We start from the raw sequence: 17,146 nt of genomic DNA on the forward strand, positions 1-17,146 counted from the left end.
ACTTGATTACATTTCAGAGCCTGTAATTGTTTTACTTTTACTTGATTAAACAAGTTGAATCAGTACTTCTACTTTTACCAGAGTCTTTATTTAGACAAGTAACTGTACTTCTACTCAAGTAAAGAAAAGAGTGTGTGTACTTAAACATTTTCCATCTCTGCTCCCTTTACCCCCGCGTGCCACACGCACACGCGCGCACGCACGCACACACACACGCACGCACGCACGCACGCACACACACACACACACACACACACACACACACCTTTCTTTCAAGCCCTTCAGCTCTTGATTTCCTTTCCTCTCTCTCTCCTTGTTCACTTTTTCACCCCTCCCCTCCAGCACAAATATACACACACACACACACACACACACACACACACACACACACACACACACAGTATATATATATATATATATATATATATATATATATATATATATGAGGAACGATCAAACGACTTTGGGACACTACCACACTCTTCTCCTTCGTAAACACGACCGCTTTGCATTGTGGTATATGGGACAAAATGTAGGGTGCGTTTGCTGTTCACTAGAAATCGCAGTGCATTAGATGTATTTTATAGTGGACGATATAGTGAATCAAATTAACGGTTGAGAATTCGGACACTAGGAAAAAAATGGCGAACACACTAGTTCACTATTTCTGTAATGGGGAACGTTTTCGAACAGGGCTCATGTCAACAACGGCAGATAACATCAATTACATAAATCTAAGTGAAACCAAATGTAAGTAACAGACAAGTAATGGACCTTATTGGCTAACCCCGGACAGCGCCATATTGTTGACATACCGTCCTGCAGCTGACAACTATAGTAACAGCCTTATTGTCGTTTCTGTTCCATTACAAAATAGCGATGGTGATGACAGCAATAAAAACCCCAGAGTTGTTGTTTGTATGCTGCCGTTAATGCCTGTAGTAATAAACAAAAGAACGAGGTGAACAGACTTTGCTGTGAGGAGCTGTCAGAAAGTTTCACCTGTCTCTCCTAACTATCCACACACCTCTCCTGTGCTGCTGACGTATCCTCCGTCTCGCTCCCTTCACGTCTGAGGACGGTAGAGATAGAACCAAACCACGGGGACTTTATTGCTGTCATTACTACAGCCGTGCCTAACGCAGGTCACCATCCGAACACAATTGGAACGATACAGGTAACGCTAACGGCGGCTAGCTTCCTATAAACGCTGCTCTCACATAGGTTGTCACTAAGAGCTACAGCGCTATGTCGACAATATGGCGGCGGTGGGCGTGCCCGTACGCGAGTGACGTCAATCGAATAAGGTCTATACAAAGAAGGGAAAAAGAAAGAAAAGAGCTAATTGAAATAGAAGGAATTCAAATAAAAGGAGTGACATTGGTGTTGGTGAGTGATGTTGATATGACTTTGATAGCTGAGGTAGACTCAGCCCTCAGTCTTAATCCGTTTCACTCCTGTAAGACTGAGAATATTACTATTTAAATCTTTGCATAACGTTAGGTGGCGCTGTTGGAAGCCTTGCATCGGAGAACCAATCATGAGTGTTGTGGGCGGGCCTGCTTTCTGGGGGCAGCGACGCTCGGGCAGAACCCGTGTCTCGCAAAACATCGCCGCGTTTGCGGAGAAACATATTAATCACTTAGAAACAAACATAACCTGTTAATAGGACGTGTTTCATCCGGCCCCGGCGGCTAGAGGTCTTTCCCCCCAGCGATAAGCCCGACTCCCGAGGCTAACGTTACAGAGCCTGCTGATGACTCACAGTAGCAAGTGGACCACGTCCGGGTAGGAAAAATGATTGTAAAATAAACAACAGGTATAAACTCTCTTTGCAGCACATCAGTGTCTTGCTCTATATTGGAACTATGAAACATTGCATTGCCGCTACCAAATAAAATTCTAATAATAAATGTAGGCGTGTCTGCTGCCGGCCGTTCTCGCCGGGCTCGGACAGACAGTTTCTGACAGTGAAATTCCCAGACGTTTGGTGGCGCAGCTCACCAAACGTCTGGGAGCCGAGACTATAGCTGAGGTGACGTCGGTAACCAATTAAATTAATCACCGGCTCTTTTTGAATGTGTGGTTGCTGCGGTGTTACTGTGCAGTTGCTAAGCGGATGTCTCCAGGCAAGCAAAGTAAACGTCAGGGTTAATGAAATGCTTTGGGTGCTGCTGTAGCGAGGAGGTAACTATGTGCAGTAGGGGAATGAAACAATGATTAGAGAGGGGAGAGCTTGGTATAGGTCTCCCGCTGCCTCACCACCTCCCGAGTGGCTCTAAGCTCATTAAAGGATCACTTTGGCGATTTGAATGAATGATTTCACAGTAGGATTTATGACATCACTGATGATGTCACAGTGGGATTTATGACATCACAGTGGGACTAAATGATTTTAAATCTGAAATGTGGCTGTGTCTCACTCACTGTGTCTCACTCACTGACCTCAATAATTTGGACAAACCCATCCACTATTTTGGACTCACGTTTTCTAGTAAAGTGTTGTGTGTCGCCATCTTGGGGTTCTTGAGCAGCTCGCGCGAGATGGAGGGTTTCCGAGAGCCGCAGGGATGACGTATTTTTGTAGTCAGAACGCGGAAGTCCCGGACTTCCTGGTTCTTCACCGTTTCTGTCTATGGGATTTTTGAATGGGTTTTTGGCGCGATGCTTCAAATAAGGTCTCTGGGCAACACAAGCTTAATCAAACGCGAACGTGTTCAGCCGGATAATCTTCACACATGAGGAGCACTTTCATGAGTTTTGTAGCGTAAATGCGAGCCCTAGAAGTAAAAAGCTCGAGCTAAGCTAATCCAGAACTACACAGTGTCGCATAGGCTTCCCCGTCACGTCAGCACTCAACCTGGACTTTTGTTGATGTGCGCGCTGCTGTGCACTGATTACCCCGGGCTGAACGGGCTGAACCAGGTGAGGGAAAGAGAATTTCCGTGTTCCTCCTTTGAAGTGATGACATTATTGACGTATAATATCCCCGTCGACTCAACAGTGTAGTCTCATTTAGCCGTTTGCTAGCTAGCTGCCCTTTTAACGGCACGTAAAAGCTTCAAAACTCATAAAAGTGGTCCTCATGTGTGAAGATGATATTACTAAACACTGGTTCGTGTTTGATTAAGCTTGCGTTGCTCAGAGACCTTATTAGAAGCATTGCGCCAAAAATCCATTCAAAAATCCCATAGGCGAAAACAGTGAAGAACCAGGAGTGTTAGCATCGATGTTTTCCGGACTCGTTCCTGCGGCTCTCTATTATCAGAGATGGGCACTTGAGACTTGGTGACTTGGACTCGAGTCGACTCGAGTCCCTGTTTTGATGACTTGTGACTTGACTTGACAGAAACATAAATGACCTGAGACTTACTTGGACTTGGAAGTTAAAGACTCGAGACTTGACTTGACTTGAGAGGTGATGACTTGGATGACTTGTTTGTGTTTGTCTGTTTAAATAATGAAATCATAACGTAACATTTATTGTCCAAGTTTCTCTGTCTGTCCGGTATGCGTCAGTCAGTGCATGGCGGGGAGTGCAAGCTAGGAGAGGAGACGGAGAGAGGAGCGTGACGGACAGCCAGTCATCCAATCACGACAATGCCATAAGGAGGATCATGACTGGGTCATCCAATGACAAATTGTCATCCAGTCATGCTCCTCCTTATAGCATTGTTGTGATTGGATGACTGGCCGTCAATCAATCCTCTTACTGGATTGCACACAGCTGAGATATTCTTCAAACAGGCAGACGGGACAGGGGCGGAATCTAACAACGTTTGATGTTGTAGTCTGGCTGTCAGTGTTTCACTGTTTAACAGTGATTGAGAGGAAATATTTATTAAATATTTTTGGCCAGCGCTGCGCCGTCGATCTGCGAGCCAATCTGCCTGCTGCACGCCAAGGGATCTTAAAATATGCACAAGCTTGTCGCAACACCGTCTCCAAAGTTCCCAGTCATGCTTACAGCTCTTTCTAGTTGTGAGACGTATATATACCCCCCTTCTAAAAATGTGCTTTAGACTTAGGGTGTCAATTCATATAGTCAAATTTTTATTTTTATTTTGGTCAACATTGAAATATTCCAATTTATATAAATAAATATATATAAATATTTATTAAAATGATCTAAAATGTTATTTAAATTATCTCATGTCACTCCCCTCTTCCGGGATCTTCACTGGCTTCCCATCTCGGCACGCATCAAATTCAAGACACTGGTGCTGGCCTACAGGGCAGTACACCAGACAGCTCCTCCGTATCTACAATCTATGGTCAGGTTCCAAACCTCACACCGCTCCTCCACCAGTGCAGGTCGCCTTGCCCCTCCTCCGCTACGTGGGCTCAGAATTCGCTCAGTCAGGATGGCTGAATCACTGCCCATCTTTCGGCGAAGACTGAAAACACACCTTTTCAAGCTCCACCTGGGCCCATCTTGAACTAACATTTCTTTCTTAAAAAAAAAAAAAAAAAATCCTTCTCAATCTACTTTCTACAAGTTGTAGGCTAAATGGTAAAATGGCCTGCATTTATATAGCGCTTTTATCCAATGCGCTTTACAATCAGTAGGTACATTCACCCATTCACACACCGATGGTGGCAAGCTGCCACGCAGGGTGCCTACACACCATCAGGAGCAATTTGGTGTTCAGTATCTTGCCCAAGGACACTTCGACATGCAGACTGGACGAGCCGGGAATCGAACCACCGACCTCTTTCATCCAAAGCGATTAGTGGACGACCCGCTCTACCTCCTGAGCTACAGCCGCCGCGGAAGGGCAGGTGCTACTCTATTCCTTCAAGAGTTGTAGCTGTCATAGCAAGGGAGTGTCCATTGACCTGACAGGTGTAAATTGGAGAGCTACATGCCCAGGCAAACAAGACATACGCAGCTCAATAGTGAGACAACTGGACATTTTGGTTCGAATTAGCTTTCTTCAAAATTAATCGTATAATTGATGCATCGCGATGCGGACGTGGGAATCGAATCGAATCGTTGACAGATGAATCGTTGAATCATTTGTTTAAATTTCTATTGACATTCAGATTTTAAAGCACTTTCTAAGTAAAAAAGGGAGTTGGTATTTATCTGACTGCTTGTATTAAATGATGAAAAAGTAGCCATGTGCAGTAATAATACAGAAAATTGAGGATGTGATACGTGGAGATGCAATACTTTGAGCTGTATCCAGATGCATCGTGATGCATCGTGGAATCGAATGGAATCGTTGACGGATGAATCGTAATCGAATCGTGAGGCCAGTGAAGATTCACAGCCCTAGTTCGAATTGGCATTATGGAAAATGATGCAAAATAGGATCCAGGGACATTGGATAAGCATCATTTTATTATTATTTTATTTTATTATTTTGTTCCAGTAACACACAAAGGAGCAGCTGACAGAGACGGTAAAAGAAACATCAATTCATTTTATTACCGCTTTCTATAACCGTATCATTTACATGTAACCTTATTGCAGATCTACATGTAATATTCTCATTCACACTCGTACAGACATCCAATTAGACCATTTAAAATGCAGGGATCTGTTTGAAAGATGAGATGCATGTCGTCTCTCTCTCTCTCTCTCTCTCTCTCTCTCTCTCTCTCTCTCTCTCTCTCTCGCTAACTTCTATACTGTATATATGGAGGTAGAGAGGGGGTGTATATATGGAGGTAGAGAGGGGTAGGGGTGGGAATCACCAGATGCCCACGATACGATACTAAAACGATACTTGACTCACGATACGATAGTATTGCGATATCGCCGATATTGCGATATATTGAATATTGCGATATATTGAATATTGCGATATTTCCATATATTGCGATTTCTTACTTTTTCAACTGCAAATGATGTCCCCAAAGGAAAACTTTGTCAACATCTGGTTCATATAAGAACAATTTTCCAGTCTGTACATCTGACTTCAACCATTTTATTGCAGCAACATTGTCAAGTAGACAGACCAACAACTTTCATAAAGTCATGTCATAGTTGCATGCACCTGACAAACTGAACTGTTTGTTACAGTCTACTTACAGTCCACCTTAACACGTTCACTGCCAACAACGAGTTGAGTCGTCAAACAGAATCCAACCGTTCACTGCCAACGACGAGTTGAGTCGTCAAAAAATAAAAAATAAATTTTTGACGGTGCTACGTGGATCAATGCCCCCCGCGTCTCCTATGGAGATATTGGAAGTATTGAATGTGTATAATCTATTTTACCGACCAGCTAGGTGGCGACGGTGCTCTCCCGACAGAGAGAAAGTCAACCAAAAGCAGCCGCCTCCCGCGGCTGCTTCCTCCATTCTCAAGGAAATGCCAGAAACGAACGAGCCTCATTCTCATACTGTAGGCGGGGACGCTTTCGCGCTGCTGCGGTGGGGGGTTCCAGAAATGGACTGGGTGGGCAGCATAAAGCCTAGAGTCGCACGGGGCTTCATCGGGGCTCTCAAACCCAAGAGACGAGTGAGCCCACACTCGCTGCCAGGGAGGGAGGCTGCTCAAACTCGCTGCCAGGGAGGGAGGCTGCTCAAACTCGCAGCAGCAGCAGCAGCAGCAGAGCACTCGCTTGTGACAAACGCAGGCTGAAAGCCACTAGACACGCCCACGGAGGGAGGAGTTGAAGGAGAGGGCGTTCGGAACTATATTGTTTGGATGTCTGATCTCTCACTGATGCCAAAAATAAATGGTTAAAGTGACTGTTCTGCCTGTTTGATTGAATTTCACAAAACTGCGATTATCTCAGCTTTCACTCTCAGACGCTAAAACCATGCTGTACTCAACGGCTAATATCTACATAACTACTAACTCTACAAACTAACTCTTTTAGACAGAGAAAGCACACATTCTATTAGTACTTTTGTGAACTTTGTGTTCACAAACTCCAAGCAGAAAAGAATCCTCGGCTCTTGTAAAATGAGCCAGAATCCTCAAAAAACGGCTTGGCAGAAGCTACCTACAGCAAAAAAAAAACGGCTGGCAGTCAATGTGTTAACTGGATGTGTGTGTGGACTACTGTACTTGGGTCGTTTTTGAACAATGCAACTTCACTTCACTTGCACAAAACATCTTGTGCAGCCCATTCAGTAACTGGGGAATTGGTAAATGACTGTTATGACAAAACTGTTACTGTTAAAACAAAATGAAAATATGCTACCGTTTGTTTACTTCTGGCCTTGGAACATGGCATGCAATTTTTTTTTGTTTTTTTTTGTTGCAATATCGATACTTGGCGTCCAAATATCGATACAATATCGTCAGGCAAAATATCGCGATACTATGGTGTATCGATTTCCCCCCCCGCCCCTAGAGAGGGGGTGTATATATGGAGCACCATGACAGAGGTCAGAGGTCAGTGTCACAGCTGAGGGAGGTCATAGAACACAATATGGAAGTGATGATAATAATAGGCATAGTGGCTGTCGAGTTTGAGAGAATAGCTGTGCCCAAAATGTCAAACGTGTCCAGCTTTCCTGTCTACAGAGGGACATCACGGTGACAGATAGACAATACATTCTTTATGAGTGCTACTTACTGGGAAGAAGGATTGGCGCCGTGAGGGCTAAAATGACACTAGGTGTTATATTTGGTGTCTTAATTAGAGACGTGTTATACTGCGACACGGGAGCCCAACACTGCTTTATTAAAAGGCTCTCCGCACCACTTGCCTCTTTTCCCTAATGCAGTGTTTCTCAAAGTGTCCCTGCATGTCATGATGAGATTAGATCGGCAGAAGTTTGGACAGACCCTGCTGCTCTGACACTCACCATGCAGCCCACACCCTGCTGCTCTGACACTCAACATCCAGCCCACACCCTGCTGCTCTGACCCTCACCATCCAGCCCAGACCCTGCTGCTCTGACCCTCACCATCCAGACCACACCCTGCTGCTCTGACCCTCACCATCCAGACCACACCCTGCTGCTCTGACCCTCAGCATCCAGCCCAGACCCTGCTGCTCTGACACTCACCATCCAGCCCACACCCTGCTGCTCTGACACTCAGCATCCAGCCCAGACCCTGCTGCTCTGACACTCAGCATCCAGCCCACACCCTGCTGCTCTGACACTCACCATCCAGCCCACACCCTGCTGCTCTGACACTCAGCATCCAGCCCAGACCCTGCTGCTCTGACACTCACCATCCAGCCCACACCCTGCTGCTCTGACACTCAGCATCCAGCCCACACCCTGCTGCTCTGACACTCAGCATCCAGACCACACCCTGCTGCTCTGACACTCAGCATCCCGGCTCCCACAGAGTTAGTTAGTTAGTTTTCAAACCTGGAATGAATGTGATGCTTCTCCTCTGCTCACAAAGCCCCTCTCTGTCTCTCTGCTGACAGTGGGGAGAAGGGCTTATCTGTGTGGGCCAGCAGCCTTTACCCCTCTGAGACATGTCTGGAGCCAGCCTCCATGCTTCCGCTTTCTCTCTCTCTCTCTGTCTGTCTCTCTCTCTCCCTCTCTCTTTTGTTACATGTATAACGTGAACCCAGCCCCATGAAGCATGAGGACAGGGGGGGAGTACGGTGGGGACAGGAAAAGGAAAGGAGAGGGACGGACAGGCAAATAGATGTGTGTGTGTGTGGGTGTGTGTGTGTGTGTGTGTGTGTGCGTGTGCGTGTGTGTGTGTGTGAGGGGGGGGTGATAGAGAGGCAGAGAGAGATGCGGGATCACAGTGATTTGCTTTTAGGGGTTTTGTTAGGAAAGGGGGGAAAACATGATAACTTTTTTTTTTTTTTTTTACTTTATTGCAAGATTTCAGTTTTTTTTTTACATACATTAACTGTTTATACTTATACGTAACATTCTTACAATATTTTATGTATTTTTTATGTGAGAAAAGAAAAAGGACAGTAATATACAACATCCAATGTCATCCAAAATAATAATTATTTTAAGGTTAACACCTTAGCTGATTTTGGAAACCCCAAACCAGTCACTTTTGCTAGTGTTTAGGGGGTGATTGGTATTGATTACAGTGACTGGATGAGAGACAGACAACAAGCCTTTTTCACAGCAGCCATTTTGCGTCTAAAAGGCGGGGTAACGGGTGCAACCAAAACATGAATGAAGGCCCCCGGGCACCGCGGAACACCTAAAAGTGTTGGAAGTTTGTAGTTTACAGTAAATCAATGAGTAATTGTACCCTATGTGGCTCGCAGAGAGATAGCAACCTGCTGTGTTATCAGCCTAGAGGAACCTCAGACATACAGTCACACACACACACATGGACTCCAAGGACTCATGGACATACACCACGCACACACCCCTCCACCCTCCAAACCCCCCCCCCCCCCCCCACCCCATCCCCCCGCCTTCATACATCCCCCCCCCCCCCGCTTTGGCACCCCCCCCCCCTTCCCTCCCATGACCAAATTGGCGCCGTAATGGCAGCCTTCTGCGTTGTGGTGTGGGTTATCTTGCTGGTAATCCTGTACATGTTAAAACAAATGTCTATGTATTGTCTAATTTCTAAGCGTGCCTTTATTACTTTTCAACTAGTAATAATGTGAATAATCTGAGTGTATTTTATTTTAATCCATTGTCCAATTAATCTGATGGCGCCGCTCTGTGGCGACTTGGTTCTGCTCTCCTCACTCTGAGAGCGAACCCAGAAGAATTTCGCTCGTGATACTTGTACCATGAAGTGACAATAAAGTTTATCTCATCTCATCATCTCATCTGATCTGAGATCTTACAGGGTTTAGCTGCAAATCAAAAGAGCTCTGGCTCTTCTAGGATTAAATAGCAAATCCACGCCCGGACTTCCGGTGGCGCAAGTGAGAGCATGGCAGCATCAAATATCGCTCCGGTATCGGCCAGATAAAATCGATAAAATCCCCGAGATCCAAGTGCTTTAGCTCTACAAATTGGTCCCAAATTGAAGGGAAAATGCCAGCGGACAAAAAAAAACAACGAGGTCAGGATTAAGAAACGATAAAGAGAGAGAAATCGAAAAAGATGGTGATATAAAAAAGGTCATTTTTGGAGCAAAATGATATTCTTCCAGTTGGCTGCGGTGCGCAGCGAGATGGCACTAGAGTGAGAGCTTGACTTCGAAACGAAGTAAAACACATATTTTCTGAACTTATTACCACTTCAGTCCTACGGAGTTGCAAGTCCCATATATGCACAACTCTTCTGAACCGAACCGAACCGCCCTGCCTAGCAACCGTTGCTAATGTAGGATTGGACAGTGGCCGTTCTAGGGTGGGACCAGTGGCGTAGGCAGAAATTCAATTATAGGCGGGCCTGGATAAAATGGGTGGGGCACAGACAATCCATAACATCTAGGAATTTCTGGATGTCATGAAGATGCATTAGACTCTGGAGATATGCCCTGCGTTTTTAAGCTACAAAACCATTAGCTAGCAAGGCAGCAGCAAGTTCGCCTCTAGAAAACAACCAATGTTGCGCATTCGGGCAGCGCTGCATTGTGGTAGATTTCCCGATGCAAACATCACACAGGAAATGAAATGTAATGTTGAATCACGCAAATAAACAGAGTAGACGAAGACTGCAAAACACACATCGTCATTTTAGGTGATTTATTAACAACGACAACAGCAAAAAATAAATAAATAAAACATCCAACAGCAAGTTGATTGGCTGGGCGAGGGCAAGAAGACAAGAAGAGGGCGGGCCTGTGCCTACCTGGGCCCGCCCATAGAAACGCCCCTGGGTGGGACTTAGCCAAGGGTGAATTGCTATGGTGCCCCCATTTCTCTTCTGCGCATTCCAGCATAACCAGATTTGACATGGTTTATGTAATTGTACAATAATGAAAAATGTTTTGGTAAATATGCGGCCCTCTTTCATGGTCGATGTGCTCTAACTTCAAAAGAAGGACCGAGGGGAGGCATTGCATAACTTTATTAAGTGGGATTCCATACAAGATCATGGTCCCCATACTCTGATTATTGCTCTTACTATTTATTAAACAGGGGTTTTCATTTTTCACAGTATAATGACTAAGGTTCTTCTCCATTCCTTGCTCAGAGTTTCTCTGAGAACTTAAATCACTCCTAAGCCCCCAGACTCCTTGCTAGGAATTTTAAGGCTATAAGAGTGTTCTCACAATGTTTGTGACTACTTTCTATTGCTCCTCTCTCCAATTTAATAGAATAGAAATCTGTGCCCTTCGCCCGCCAATTTCTAGGGTGGAGACTCTGGAGAGGATATGCCATGGGCGCACTTTGGGTGTGACCAAACTCATGACAACTCATGTGTTTAGCTTCGCACGCTCAACCGGAGTTAAAATTCTTCTTATTCTTCTTCCATTGTGTTTTATGACAGTTGGGATCCTTTATGTTGCATTATCGCCTCCTCCTGGATTTATCCATCCACTGTTTCCCTACATTCTGTCAATCTGGTCAGCAGGCCCGGTTCTACGGAGATGCAAAAGCATGCATTGCACCCTTATTTTAATTGTCTGCATGCTCAGTTAAGAAAAAATAAATAAATAAATAAATAAATATATGCTGCACACTTACTGTTTAAACTTGAATTATAATTGTTGTTTTTCTTTGTTCTTTGATGTGAATTTATGGCTTTTTGGCACCTACATGTAACCTTTTAAGGTTGAGATAATTGTATTATCATTATATGGTCCAAATATTTCAGTAAAGCACTTGAAACACTTGAAATATTCTTGCTTGGGTGGTATCGTTCTACTTGAAATGATGGTCAAATGCATTATCTTTAGTAAATAACATGTCAAATTTTTCGAGTGGGCCGGGCATCTGCACCCCTTCCTATCTAGGATGCATCCCTAGTCATCTTGTTCTGGAACAGGCCCTGCTGGTCAGCCCTCCCGTTCCTTCTTCTTCTTTGGTGTTTTACGGGAGTTGGCATCCATTATGTTGCGTTACTGCCTCCCCACCCGCAGACATGGCCAAATTGTGTCTGTACAGCATCTGAACAAGCCGGAGGTACCGCTGCCGGGAGTGTTTTTACCTCTACACTACCCAGACGCCCTCACAGTTCCTCATGTGACTTGATGTGACTGTCACCAGTGATGTCATCAGTGATGTCACTCATGTCATCAGTGATGTCACTCATGTCATCAGTGTGCGGAGCCGCCCTTGCACATGGGCAGATTGGTAGCATCCCTGATCGGGCGCAGTTCGGCTCCCTGAGTCTGGGGAACACTGTAAACTTGGGATTTCTTGTCTTTGGTGGGTAGGGCGATTCTGGCATATAAATGGCCATATTAGTTTTTTTATACTTATTTTTTATTACAGCATTTTCAAACACAGTAACATGGAAAATAAACAAATTAAACAGTAATGAGAGCAATGATCGTCCACTTTGGCTTCATAGCATTTTAAGGATGATATATTACATTAATATACTCTCAGCTATGCACACTCAAGCGCTCAGGTAATACAAGTATTCAACCACCCCTGGGTGACAATTTACGTTGTTCTACATCCAGGCATTCATACTTGCACACACATATCTACATACCCAATCGCCCATTCCCATTCATAGTGCACACACATATGCACACACAGTCACCCATTCCCATTCATAGTACATACATGGATTAAACAATAATGTACATGTACATCTTATACAATGAAAGAAAAAAGAAAGACAAAATAATAAAAGCAAAAACACACACAAAACCATAAAATGGCCATATTTAAAGATAATTGAATATTAGGACAAACAGCAGCTTCAGTCCCAACAAGGGCAACTTCGGCCATGTAGCAACCAGGCGAATTCATGCAACTCAAGCCCATTCGAGGAAACGACTTCTTTCAACAGCCCAAGTTTGACAGGTTTAAAGATGTTTTCAATATCTTCAATCTCTGTCAGCTGTGTAAATCACTGATTACATCATCACTGATTAAATCAATGATGACATCATCACTGATATATTATACATCAAACACTTGAGCTACTTCTGCTCTCACTCAGAATGTCAAAATATAAGCGGTGTCGTGTATAGTTTTTGAGATATGAATGTTTGTTTGGCACAACTCATACTAGTTAACTGCCGCTGTTCCGGGTGTTTTGCGGTGATTTGTTGTTGTTGTGATGTCACGCTGATTCCTCGTATAGTAAACAGTAAACAGGCACAAACTGTGACTTAGGACTGTTGCACATTTGAAGAAGTCATTAATAAGGGAACAGAGCATCTTTTGACACTAACTGATCTTTACTCCTACATCATACCCACAAAGTAGCTGTGTAGCAATAGCTTAGTGACTAATGCCTACCCCACACTACAGGATTTTCAAATCCTTGAAGATTATAAAAATCTTGAGAGCCCACACACTACAGGACAGAGAGAGCCAATTTTTTAACATTTCAATCTTGGGACACACACACAAACGCAACCCCACACACTAGAAGATTATGCCGAAGATTCACCTTGGAAGCAGGGCTCGACGTTAACTTTTAAAATGCCTATTCAGTGTGCGCACCGGGTGTAGTAGTAGTAATAATGATAATAATAATAATAATAATAATAATAATAATAATAATAATAATAATACATTTGTGTCATTTCGTTTTCTAAACAAATCTTATTTTTTGTTTTTATAATGCATTTGCACTGAAAGGATTTGTTTAACTAATATTTGCGCGGACAGCCGCGTCCATTCGGGGTGTAGGCCTACTGTGCACGGCCAGGCGAAAACCGTCTGCACAGGTGCCTTGTGGAGGGGCGCGTCTGCTGATTTGACTCACTTTTCCGTGCGGACACTCGCCGATGCGGGAAGCATATGAGACCTAAGCGCTTGTTGTAGGCTACATGCTTTGCAGTATAGCATTAGTTTTCCGTCCCGTTCAAAGACGCACGGGTATTTCACCTCGATGACAATTTCCTCGTTCTTTGTTTCTGTGCGGGGCTGCGGGCGGCCGCGGACCAGATTATTTTGCGAAAAACTGTAATGGAAACGCAGCTACTACTGGCTCTCTGCTCAAGATGCAATCGCCTGTCGGGTTGTAAATATCTAACATGTTAGATATGCCCGATTCACAATCGGGAAGAGGCAGTCTTCCCGATTGTGAATCTTTGAACCCCACACACTACAAGATCATTTGGGAAGATTATCTGCCCGACGCGCCTCAAATCGGGAGCACCCCCGAGAAAATTGGGAGGGGGGAATCTTGGCCATAATCTTGCAAATGATCCTGTAGTGTGGGGTAGGCATTAGGCTTAAACAGAGGAGGCACTGTCTTTTGCCTTTTCCATCTCTCTCTCTCTCTCTCTCTCTCGGTCTCCTCTTCTTTCCTTCACTCTTTCCAGCTCTCTGCCGAACACACACACACACACACACACACACACACACACACACACACACACACACACACACACACACACACACACACACACACACACACACACACACTGAAAATAACCCAGGAAAGGTTTACTGGCACCTGGCTGCAGTTTGTGAGAACACTGACCTCTTTCTATCGAGAGAGAGAGAGAGAGAGAGAGAGAGAGAGAGAGAGAGAGAGAGAGAGAGAGAGAGAGAGAGAGAGAGAGAGAGAGAGAGAGAGAGAGAGAGAGAGAGAGAGAGAGAGAGAGAGAGAGAGAGAGAGAGAGAGAGAGCGCTGACCTCTTTCTATCAGAAGACATATTAGAGAGAGAGAGGTTAGATTAAATGTCAGTAGTCGTGTTTCCATTACCCTCAGAAATGCGCAAAATCTAAATATCGCAATAGAAATTGGGTAATGGAAACACGTAAATTTCGAAAAACCTCCCAAATATCGCAAAAAGTTTTTGCGCTCTCATGAGGTGGTTTTTCAGACGTGTCGATATAGCAGTTTATCGCAAAAGTGTAATGGAAACACATTTTCCGCATTTGCACGTCATGTGACTAGGGCTGGGTTCAAAAAATCGATTCTCCGATTTTTAATCGATTTTCATTTTAATCCTCGATTATCGATTCATATGTCCAGAGATCGATTTTTTTTTTTAATTAAAAAAAAAATTTTTTTTTTTTTTTTTTTTTTTTTTTTTTTTTTTTACTAAACAGGCTAAAATATTGTGCTGTGTCTGGTAGTTGAAACATAGTTTCAAGTTGACGTTTAATTATGTTTGTAGTTGAAACAAAAACATAAATACTGTAGGCTACATGAATGGAAATGTTTGATCATTATTAATATCTACTTTTAGAAATTATATAGGCTGAAATCAAATCACTGTGCATAATTGTGAAAGTGTCTTTATTGACAGATGAAAAGGCTGTTATTTACCCTTTGTCACCACGTGGTGAGTAAATATATGTGTAACTAAAACCATTAAAATTGACAACAGGTCTGCAACTTTTTTTCCCCATGTACTGTATCTACTTGGCTGGTTGGAAACCCCTGTGTTACATAACTGGACAGTCATGTAATTCAGGGTACAGCTCAAAAACCACGTTTTGGTATCACTAACCAAATCAATATTGAAAATTGATCGAATCGGAATCGAATCGAATCGAATCGAATCGAATCGAAATTAATCGATTCGCAACCTTGTGAATCGGAATCGAATCGATTCTTGAAATTTGAACCAATACCCAGCTCTACATGTGACCCGTCTTCTCCTTTGGAAAAGCAGCGGAAAATGAGGGAGAAACGGTTCGATAAGCCGTGGCAAAACCTCCGCAGCAAGTTGAAAACTTTGAAGCAACGCTACCTAGCAGGAAGACGAGTGTTGTGCAAAAGCAGAGCCGGGGTAAATAGATCATGTTTAATGGCAGAAATCGGTCCATGGTGACAGGCTGCCTGTGCGCGCATTTGAGCGGCGAGATGAGGGGATGAAAAGCACACACTGGTGCGGTGCTCCTGACTGAAGTGAATACAGTGACTGTGAGTAATACACTACACACGTTTCAGGTGCAATGTTATAATACACAACATTCTGATTATTGAACCAAATCAGCCTTTCCCCCTTCCATCTCTAAATCGGACCAGTTGTAGGCTATTAGGCTACCTTTTTTCCTCTGTCGCGCTCCCATTCACCGCAGCCAGCAACATTTTGCGACTCATTTTCTTTTGAATTGATAATCAGGCTCGTTTATATGCGTTGTAACTTCATGTTGTGATTTGCATTGACCATTGGTTGGATTTGGGCATGCAGGGGACGGGATATGGGGCAGATCCCCGTGCGTAATCACTGTGGCAGCTGCTGGTAATGGGGAATTGCGTTCAGGTGTGCGCGCTGTCAGACCAAACTCAACTTCAATGGAAACGCCTACAAGTCGCAATTGTACATTGTCGAAGTTGTAGAAATATCGCAATTATTTTGCGATATTCTGCTGCACTTGCCCCCAAATTGCTAAATATCCTCCCCTGCTCTGGAAGAGAGAGAGAGAGAGAGAGAGAGAGAGAGAGAGAGAGAGAGAGAGAGAGAGAGAGAGAGAGAGAGAGAGAGAGAGAGAGAGAGAGAGAGAGAGAGAGAGAGAGAGAGAGACACACAGACACACTGCCAGTTGTGGATCAATAGGATCGCGGTAGTTTTCTTTTTAATGGATAATTAACGCATCGGACTCAGTGTGCAAGGTATCTGTGCGTGACGTTTTTTTACCGGATGACGGATTAAAAAAACGCAGCAAACAATTCGGACTGTGTGTGCAAAGACCTTTAGTGTGTTATTGAACAACTCGCTCAGCATGACCTGATGCGTTTAGCTTGCCACTGATGTAGCTATAAATAAACCAGACAGTTTAGCGAGGAGTGTTAGCAGTGGTCAGACTTATGGGTCATGTTATTTCCTTCTCCACAGTAGAGCCGTGTAGATAGAAGAGTCTCGACATCTCCATTCACTTCAATGGACCAGTTTTTTACTCTCAAGAGTTCCAGGAAGTAAGGTCCTGGATTAAGCAGCACTGTCGAGTTGCAGCAAAATAGACAGTTTGTCTTGTACTCTGAAAGGGTTTTTCCCCCCTTGAATCAAATTGTACATTATCAGCTTTATTTTAGCATGCAAAAGTAGCGCAAGACCCATTCCTGGCTGTTCATTGGCTAATGAGTCTTGCATTTTGGTCCTCCGCTGACGCCACTCTCTCTCTAGAGGACTAGTCTGGGCACCTTTCACCCCGCTGTTTGTCATGGGGGCGTAAACCACGAAACCAGAATGAACACCGGAAGGAAGTGCGCCAAAAAACGTCTTTGTTGCCGTTAGCTTGAC

General features: G+C 44.1%; 1 protein-coding gene across 1 annotated transcript in view; it reads left to right on the forward strand.

The window, feature by feature from the left end:
- Nucleotides 1-17,146, forward strand: part of LOC310800191 (adenylate cyclase type 2-like) — a gene marked incomplete at its 3' end in the record, with an annotated part of 173,109 nt that overhangs the window by 37,968 nt on the left and 117,995 nt on the right. The window lies entirely within an intron of this gene.

Source organism: Poromitra crassiceps (assembly GCF_964638095.1).
Source record: "Poromitra crassiceps genome assembly, chromosome: 29".
NCBI classification, from domain to species: Eukaryota; Metazoa; Chordata; class Actinopteri; order Beryciformes; family Melamphaidae; genus Poromitra; species Poromitra crassiceps.